Raw genomic sequence first — 9247 nt, 5'->3', positions numbered from 1 at the left:
AAGCTCAGGTCTTTCCTCTATTTGGGGTAATTTGACATCTGTATAGACATCCTCTGAACTCAAGGGGAGAGGGTCAGTGTCAACAGTGGACCTAGCGAGGATGACCTCAAGGGGAACGTGACCCCCTCAGAACGCTCAGCTTTAAATGTTTTCCCTGCTTGTTCCCGATTGTTAAGACCACAATTTCCTTGTGTGGGGAACCAAAGGCAGTAGTGCTGGGGAATCATTCATGATTTCAGGATTGCTTTCTGATTGGGGATAGCGTTGGCCACATTTTCCAATGTCTGTAAACTACGAATGAGTGGTTTCTGTCGTGGGGAGAGACAGTTTCCATAATGAATTTCTCAAAAGTCCGTGGCAGCGAATCCTAAGAGAGTTTCGCTTTATCCCTTACCTTTTCCCTGTGCTTCTTTGTTTCTTCAATTCCACATATGAGTGAAAGTATCGCATGGGATTTTCTTTTTCTCACAGACTTATTTCGCTTAGCAGAATACTAACTACTTCAAACATGTCCCTGCAAATGGCAAGTATTCATTCCTTGTTTTTGCTGATATATATACACACATATATATATCACTGATATCTATGTATACATATACATGGATATGGATATATGGACATATATATATGGATATATATGATTGATATATATATTCATATATATGTCTGTATATATCCATATACATGTACTTATGTATATATATCAAAATATATATCCATATGTGTATTCATTTATATCCAAACATATGTGTATACATATATTTATATATCCACATATACCCATATGTGTCTATACATATTTATATACATAAATACATACCTATACATATATATCCATGAATATATCCATGAATGTATCTACATCTCTATATGTTTATATGAATCTATAGATATATAGATATATGTAAACATATATATTTATTCATATATCAATATATATCTATTATATAGATATAAATATAGATATAGGTATAGATATAGATATAGATATAGGTATACATCCATCTATAGGACACAGATGGAGGTAGAGAATATGATGGTATGTGAAATAAGTCAATCAGAAAAAGGCAAGTACCATCCAGTAATTTTACTCATATGTTTAATTGAAGTAACAGACAAGCAAATGGAAACACTGAGAGACAGAGTGAGACAGAGAGAGAGAGAACAGACAATCAAGAAACAGACTCTTCAGATTAGAGAACAATCTGATAGTTCCATAGGGGTGGTGGGATGCACTGGGGGGTGGTGAAATCGGTGATGGTGTTTGAACGGTGTCCTTGTCATGATGAACACAGAGTGATCTATGGAATAGTAGACCCGAAAGTCATGTAACTCTTCACATTAACTACCTGGCATTAAAGGAACAAAAACAGAAAAGACACTGTGAAAAAGCAAGACAATTAAATGAGGACCTATCCACTCATTGACTCGGTGAATTACATGAGAACTCAGTTATGGCACTCTTGCCATGCCTGCCGTGGGCTAAGACTAACTTGGAGGAAGTGACAATATCTTCTAAGGCACATAGGGCTTTGACACTGCTATTGTGGTGTCTTTGGAATGACCGTCGGCTACAGGGCAGTATTCCCAACCAAGGCAGCAAGGCCAGCTTCCAGTCATTGTCAATAAATCCATGCACTGAAATTGGACGGGTGTATTTTCCACAGGCCATCCACAATATAGGCACTCTGACTCTCTCTCTCTCACTGTTTCTCCCTATACACTCTGCTTACTCTACCTGTATGTGTGGGCTTCTCTCTCATTCATTCCCTGGATTAAGAACTAGGATGATGAGAGCAAACGGTCTCTGGCTAGTCTACCTCCGGATGAAGATTTGAAGGAAACTTCCCGAGCAGCTGCCGAAACCCCTTTTGTTTCAGGGATCTTCCCTGTCTTCTCTTGCCTGACATGGACTGCCTGATTTCCCTTTTGGAAAACCAAACCAAGCCAAACAAAAAAACAAAACATGGTGTCTGCTCATCTAACTGAGCTGACACGCTTTAGAACCACGTGAAGCCTTTTCTCTGCCCTCTGTGCCTCTGTTGGCCTTCAGGCAGACACCTCACCTTTTCTGCCTTCTCTTTCCCCCTCCTCCTGTTTCTGCACCACCTGGGGGGCAGCCTGTCCTGCAAACCAGCCTGCAAACCAGCCCTGGCCACTGCCCAGTGTCCTTGGGAATGGTGACGGGGGTAGAACCGGCTCCAACACCTGGAACGGCCACAGGGTGCCCACAACTGTCCCAGGGGTTCTCCCAACATCCAGCATGTTTCAAAGCCACGGGAACAGAAACGACGATGAGAGCGATGGTGACTTCACCGGCTCGGGAGTCGGCTCCCAGGGCCTCGACATCCTCACGTGGCTTCTGTGGAAGGTGTGGGCTCAGCAAGTCACGGAGGAACCTACACTTGTGTCTAAAATACCCACACTACAGACTTCACCCTCTTTTGGGGATGATTTCCTGGCACTGCCTCAGCCGAGAACAGCTTCATTTCCCTGAAAGATATTGGGGCCGAGGAAGTCAAGCACCGCAGGTGACCCAAACAGGTCAGAGGGATAGTCCTTCACAGTAGGGACGGGAGGGTAAAAACGGGAGCTGGTGCGGCCTAAATAAAATTCTGAGCACACTTTCAGGGTTCCTTTTACCTACACTTCCTGACTAGGAAACACCACCGGGAGAGGTGGCAGCGTAAGGCCATGCCGAGTCAGGAGCAGGGCCCGCCCTCCCAGGGGACAATCCCTCGGCTCTCCTATTTGGGGCTTTTCATGAGAACACAGTACGTAGAACCCAGTTCTCCAGTATACCCCATGCTCAGTGACAAAGCAGGAAACTTAGAGTCGTGGAGGGGAGTTTCACTTTGAAGATATTCAGAGACATCGTGTGTGGCAGGAGCCCCCATTGCAGAGAGCGTAGGTGACCACGTCCCTCGGCGCAATCTCCACCATTAAAGGCAAGATGCTAGAATCATCAATACAGGAACTGTTTGTGATGGGAGATTCTAAGCCTGCACGTACCTATGCAAACACACGGATAGAAGCACGGAGTCGCGTGTTGTGGGAACATGAGCTCACAAGACAGACCAAGTCGTGCCTGTGTGGGTTCACAGGAAAGCTGTGTCCCCCCTGGTCTGTGTCTCCACCCTTCAAAAGACCAATTTCACACCAGCATTAAGATAGTCTCTTCCTTGATGTGCTCATGGTGCCCAGAAACTTTCACGGTCTTGGCCCCCATCTCTGCTCTTTTCCGCTGACATCATTCTGAAAAGTGTAGCCAATGAGGGATGAAGCCCACACAGGGGACTGTAAGAAACACAGACAACCCAAATGAAAACAAAAGGAAAATCATCTTTGGGAAAAGGGAGACAGAAGGACACTGCTGACTCATACCACAAAATCAGGTCGGTCTCCGAGAGGTCTCATCAGCATATCCATCATCCTGGGGTTTGGACACGGTTTGGCCTGCCAAAGCTTTCCACATCTAAAAGAGCAGGGCCCAGGGTCAGGGATGCCTGGGAGAACGGCTCTCAGAGGCCACCCAGCAAGCTCTCTGGCCACAGCTTGTCAGCTCTAAGCTCGGGGGGCTGGGCAGCCGGGCCAGCAAATGCCCACCCACAACCCCGTGCGGGAACGACTACATCAGACACAAAAGCAACATCATGTGGGATTTCTAATACTGCTCTCAAAGGGCATCTTAGACCATCAGAAACATTCCGGCTTCAATTCGAGTGGGAAAATGTTCTGGAAAACAAAGAGTCACCCATGCATTTAAGTCACCCATTAAGAATACGTCCCTCCGGAGGAACCTGTGAGGCTTCGTCTGTTAAGCGTCCAACTTGGGCTCAGGTCATTATCTCGCCATTCGTGAGTCCTAGGCCCCCATCGGGCTCTGTGCTATCAGTGCAGAACCCACTTCAGAGCCTCTGTCTCCCTCTCTCTCTGCCCCTCCACTGTGTGGTGCTCGCTCTCTCTCTCTCTTTCTCTGTCTCTCTTTCAAAAATAAATATTCAAAAAGAAAGGAAAGCAAGAAATCAGCAAGGAAGAAAGCAAGCAAGAAAGCAAGCAAGCAAGAAAGCAAGCTAGCAAGAAAGAATTCACGCCTTCGCTATGTCCTAACAACAGTGCTACCCAAACAGGAAGGAGCCCAACAACGTGAGGGAATGAATGTCAAATTACATGGCCTTTCTCACTTCAGAGAAACAACGGGACCCATTTTGATTTCAAGTACTTCCTGGAAGGGTAATAGTGACGTCCATAACTCGGGCTCTGACACCTCCATTGTTTCAAGTGATTTATTGGAGGGCTGCTTCAACAGCTCTCCGGGGAACTATCTGGCTCGCACAATGAATGCGGACTTTTCTCCTACTGGGTAGCTCAGAGGATGGTCTGTCCGCTCTTCCTCCAGCACATCAGAGCTGGAAGGGTCCATCTGGCACAGAGACGAGGGACAGCCGCCTCACACCCAAACAGGACAAGACTTTTCCCACGCGCAAATGCAATATCGAACTTCTAAGTGTTTCAAGAGAAGACTATGTATGAGAACCGACTCGTCTTCCACACCAGTGCTGGTAAAATTTCACCGGGGCCAGGAAGCAACTGAAAGTCTACGTGAAGTCGATCAAGCTGAAGCTCCACCCACGTGTCTGAACCGGGGACACCAGTAGGTGCTTTCTGGGGTGCCACACCTGTGCCCTTGTAGTTTGAATTCAGCCAGAACAATAGCCCGTCTGCACCCACCCCCTCCAGCTCCACTGGCTTTCAAGTCCAAATCTGGGATGGCAGCGAGGGGCAAATCAGGGCTCAGCTCTCAAGTGTCCAGGTGGGACCTCTGTCACTGTCCCCTGAACGGGCAACAGTTTGCCAGCAGGTAAGGCAGGATCCACACTGTCCCTTCTAAGCCACCACTTCAAAGCTCCACTCTGTCTAGGTGCCCCAAGACCAGCAAGAATTTCCCAGATGTAATCTGCTCTTGCCACCTTTTAGACAGCAAACAGACTCAACTCTCAGCCCTGGGAGGGGAACCCAGATAGTGTCGTCCCAGGGAGCCCGTTCACAAATGAAAGAACTTCTAACCGAAAGTTGTGTGATTTGCCCACAGTCTCTGCCTCTCCAGTCAAGTGGGTCCCACGGCCCTGAGCTGGACAGAGGCCACCCAACTGCAGGAATTCAGCCACCTGTAGTTCGGGCCAGAGGAAACGGTCACACGAATGGACAGGGGGAGCGCCTGTGCCTCCTTCCTCACATCCTGCCTGGCAGCCCTGCCCACCGTCCACAGGCTTCCTGCTCCTCAGCTCCAGAGTTCTCTTTGGAAACTACAGGCATCACTGGAAACCGGGCTGGATTTTTTCAATGTTATTTAATTAATCAATTACGTGTTTTATTTATTTATTTATTTATTTATTTATTTATTTATTTAATGTATACGTAATCTCTACACCTAACGTGGGGCGCAAACTCACGACCGTATGACCCCGAGGTCAAGAGTCAAGGCTATTCCAGCAGAGCCAGCCAGGCGCCCTCTTGATTATACCTTTCAAACAACAAAATATCCTCCCAGAGAATTTCTGTCCTGATCTGATCTTCGCACACCCAAAGGGAGAATCCCCTCCCTTTCCTTGCTCAGGGACTCACTCCTGTGTTCTCAGTGGAGGGAACACAATGGTGACAAGGGACATACCTTTCTTTTTTCTTTTTTGTTACAATTTTATTATTTTTTTTATTTTTGAAAATTTACCTCCAAATTGGTTAGCATATACTGCAACAATGATTTCAGGAGTACATTCCTTAGTGCCCTTTACCCATTTAGCCCATCCCGCCCCCTCACAACCCCTCCAGTATCCCTCAGTTTGTTCTCCATATTTATGAGTCTCTTCTGTTTTGTCCCCCTCCCTGTTTTTATATGATTTTTGTTTCCCTTCCCTTATGTTCATCCCTTTTGTCTCTTGAAGTCCTCATATGAGTGAAATCATATGATTTTTGTCTTTCTCTGACTAATTTCACTTAGCATAATATCCTCCAGTTCCATGCACCTAGCTGCAAATGGCAAGATTTCATTCATTTTAATAAGGCACAGACCTTTCTTCCTGGCGGAAGGTGAGAGGCTGCTCACAGGTCTCTCTCTGAAACCCAGCGATCCGCTGAGGAAATCCCAGGCATCTGGAGGGATCCGTGGGTAACACGATGAAGAGTAAAAACGTCAGGAGGACGTCTGCCGCCAGGGCAAGTCGTCAGGCGTGCAGACCTTTTCAGGACTCCAGGACATCCTCCCACACGTCACACGGCTTTGTGAAGAAATCCGAAGGAGGGAAGGCGGAAGTGTATTTGACTAACCAAATAGCTCAGCCGGTTTTCAGACACATTGAGAAAATAACACGTTTCCAAAGATTTGTAGCTGCATAAAGTTTTCTCTTCCTGCAAACAGAAGTCATTGCTGCAACCTGCCAGCATACATCTCCTCATGGCCTCCAGTCTTTGTTCCTTGTAAATGAGGACTTTGCTACAAGTGATAAAATTATATTACTGTGAGTTAAACACATACTCACACACGCACACACACACACACACACACACACACACGCACACACACACACAAAAGGGCCACCAGGGTGGCGCAGTAGGTTAAGCGTCTGACTTCGACTCAGGTCATGATCTCGAGGTGTGTGGATTCGAGCCCTTCGTCCAGCTCTGTGCTGTAAGCTAGGAGCCTGGAGCCTGCTTCTGATTCTGTGTCTCCCTGTCTCTCTGCTCCTCCCCTGCTCACCCTGTCTTCCTCTCTCAAAAAGGAACAAACATTAATCAATCAATCAATCAATCAATAATTACATAACCCAAGGAAACCTCTCTGAAGGGACCGTGTTGCAGCTGGGAGACAAACACAGCACAGGGAATGCTGTCTGCATGAAAAGCAGGGAGCTTCTGGGAGCAAAGGGAGAAGGCGGCTGCAATTCTAATGAACAGTAATGGTTACTGCCCAGAGATCAAGACACCAATCCGTCAAGCCACCGACTCCCCGCCAACTCCCAGAAATGATACAGCAGCCTCGACAGGCACCCCACGGTTAGACGTTACAGAGCAGAGAAACAAAGTGCCCTCTTTCCCTAGAAACAAGCCAGTCTCAAGCATATGCCACTTATATCCATGAGCCACTCTGTCACACACAAGAACCACAGGGTCCCCGGCATCCCATCTACACATCCATTTCGACAAACACATCACTGACGCTGACCCAGGCTCAAGGGGAGGCCTTAGACTCCACCTCTCAAAGGGAGTAGTAGCGAAGCACCTACCTCCCATCGCGATGAGGATGTCATCCTAGGCCACCTTTCAGCAAGTCTACGATGTCACCGCTTGTAGGACGCATCCTGATGTCACAGGAATCAAAAGGTGAAAGCAGGGTCAAGATGCAATCGGCACTTGCACGCTGGTTTGTGATGGGAGAAGGGTCTCCGCTGCCGGTGCAGCTCAAAGTTTGAACCCGGGCTACTTTACGTTCCAAAGGGAGGGCCAGGGAGCAGTCGTTCCAGGCTGAGACCATCTATCGCACGGAGGGGATCCCTAAACAACCACTAACGTTTTCTATTCTAGAAACTTCTGCACAAATGCCAAAGGAAGATGTACAGTAAACCCTCATGAATGCATCACCCACCTTCCACCAGTATCAAACCCCATGGTCACTTAATCATTGATGCATGCCCTGACCTAACCCAGGGCGTCGAATTCCCAGAGGGTGGGTGAGTGCACGTGTAAATACCGGGACATACGGTAGCACCGTGAGCCCTTTGTGTTGTCCTCCTTGCAATCCACGTGGCTGAGCAATACATATCACTTTCTTACCTGGATGCCACTGGGTAAATCTGAAATGGATTTGCCAGGGCTCACACTGGCCACAAATGACTTTCTAGGGAAGCAAGGGGAGGAAATGGTTAGAATAGTATCACATGGGGTAGGGAGGGGAGTAAAAACCAAGGTGGGGGCAACCACAGTTTCTCTTGAAATAATGAGTGTGGTGGCACTTTGGGCAAAACGTTAAAAACAGGGGCCCCTGGGTGGCTCAGCTAGTTGAGTGTCCAACTTCCGTTCAGGTCATAATCTTACCATTGGTGAGTTCAAGCCCTGCGTCAGGCTCTGTACTGAAAGCCAAGAGCATGGAGCCTTTTTTTGGATTCTGTATCTCCCTCTATCTCTGCCCCTCACCCAGTCACATTCTGTGTGTGTGTGTCTCTCTCTCCCTCTCAAAAATAAACAAACATTAAAACATTTGAAAAAGTAAAAAAAACAGGGTCACTCAGCTGCCACTCAGGGGAGTATAGAACTCTTGTAGGAGGGTCATGGATCTGTGCAGACGTTGCTTAAAATCTTAAAAAATAAATCGAAATTAGGGGCACCGGGGTGGCTCAGTCTGTGTAGCTTCTGACTCTTGATTTCAGCTCACATCATGACCTTTCTGTTGGTGAGAGTTGTGTCCCATGTCGGGTTTGTGCTGACAGTGAGGAACCTGCTTGGGATTCTCTCTCCCTCTGTCTCTGCCCCTCCTCCTCTCTCTCTCTCTGTCCCTGTCAAAATGAACACAACTGTTACAAAATTTAAAAGGTAACATAAAAAAGAAAATAAGGTGTTGGAGATGAGGACATCCTCAACCCTCTATTTGTGCAATGTGACAATCCCTTAGTCACTGCTTTAATTACAAGTTGAATTTTTTTATTTTTTATTTTCTTTTACGTTCATTTTGAGAGCAGGCACTTGCGTGAGCGGGGGAGGGAGAGAGAGAATGCCAAGCAGGGTCCGTGCTGTCAGCGCAGAGACCGATGCCATGCTCAAACCGCACAAACCGTGAGATTATGACCTGAGCCGAGGTCAAGAGGCAGACGCTCAACCAACTGAGCCACACCGGCACCCCTAGTTAATGATTTTTAAAGCAATTTCCATTATTTTGTTCTCATTATAAGTTTAAAAATAGCTTTCACTTAATTTTCCGAGAGCATCCTGGCCTGGAAACCAGAGCCATGGCGCTGAGGCCTGGAGGCTAGGCTGCGGGCCGCCCCTCAGCGCCAGGGGAGAAAGGTTCTGTTCGCCTCCTCTGAGGATGGCTGGCCGGACACACCAAAGACACTCCAAGCCAGTGGGACGGTGGCCACCGGTTGCACAGGAGAGGCCAACGTACCCTCTAACCGCTGGATGTGCCCCGGTGCGTGTCCCCGAAACCCTGTGTGCAGCCTCTCCGTGGCGGGGAGGGAAGGGACCGTCCCAGAGTCGC

This window comes from Leopardus geoffroyi (genome assembly GCF_018350155.1).
Source record: "Leopardus geoffroyi isolate Oge1 chromosome D3 unlocalized genomic scaffold, O.geoffroyi_Oge1_pat1.0 chrD3_random_Un_scaffold_48, whole genome shotgun sequence".
NCBI lineage: Eukaryota > Metazoa > Chordata > Mammalia > Carnivora > Felidae > Leopardus > Leopardus geoffroyi.
Note: the sequence above shows the minus strand (reverse complement) of the source record.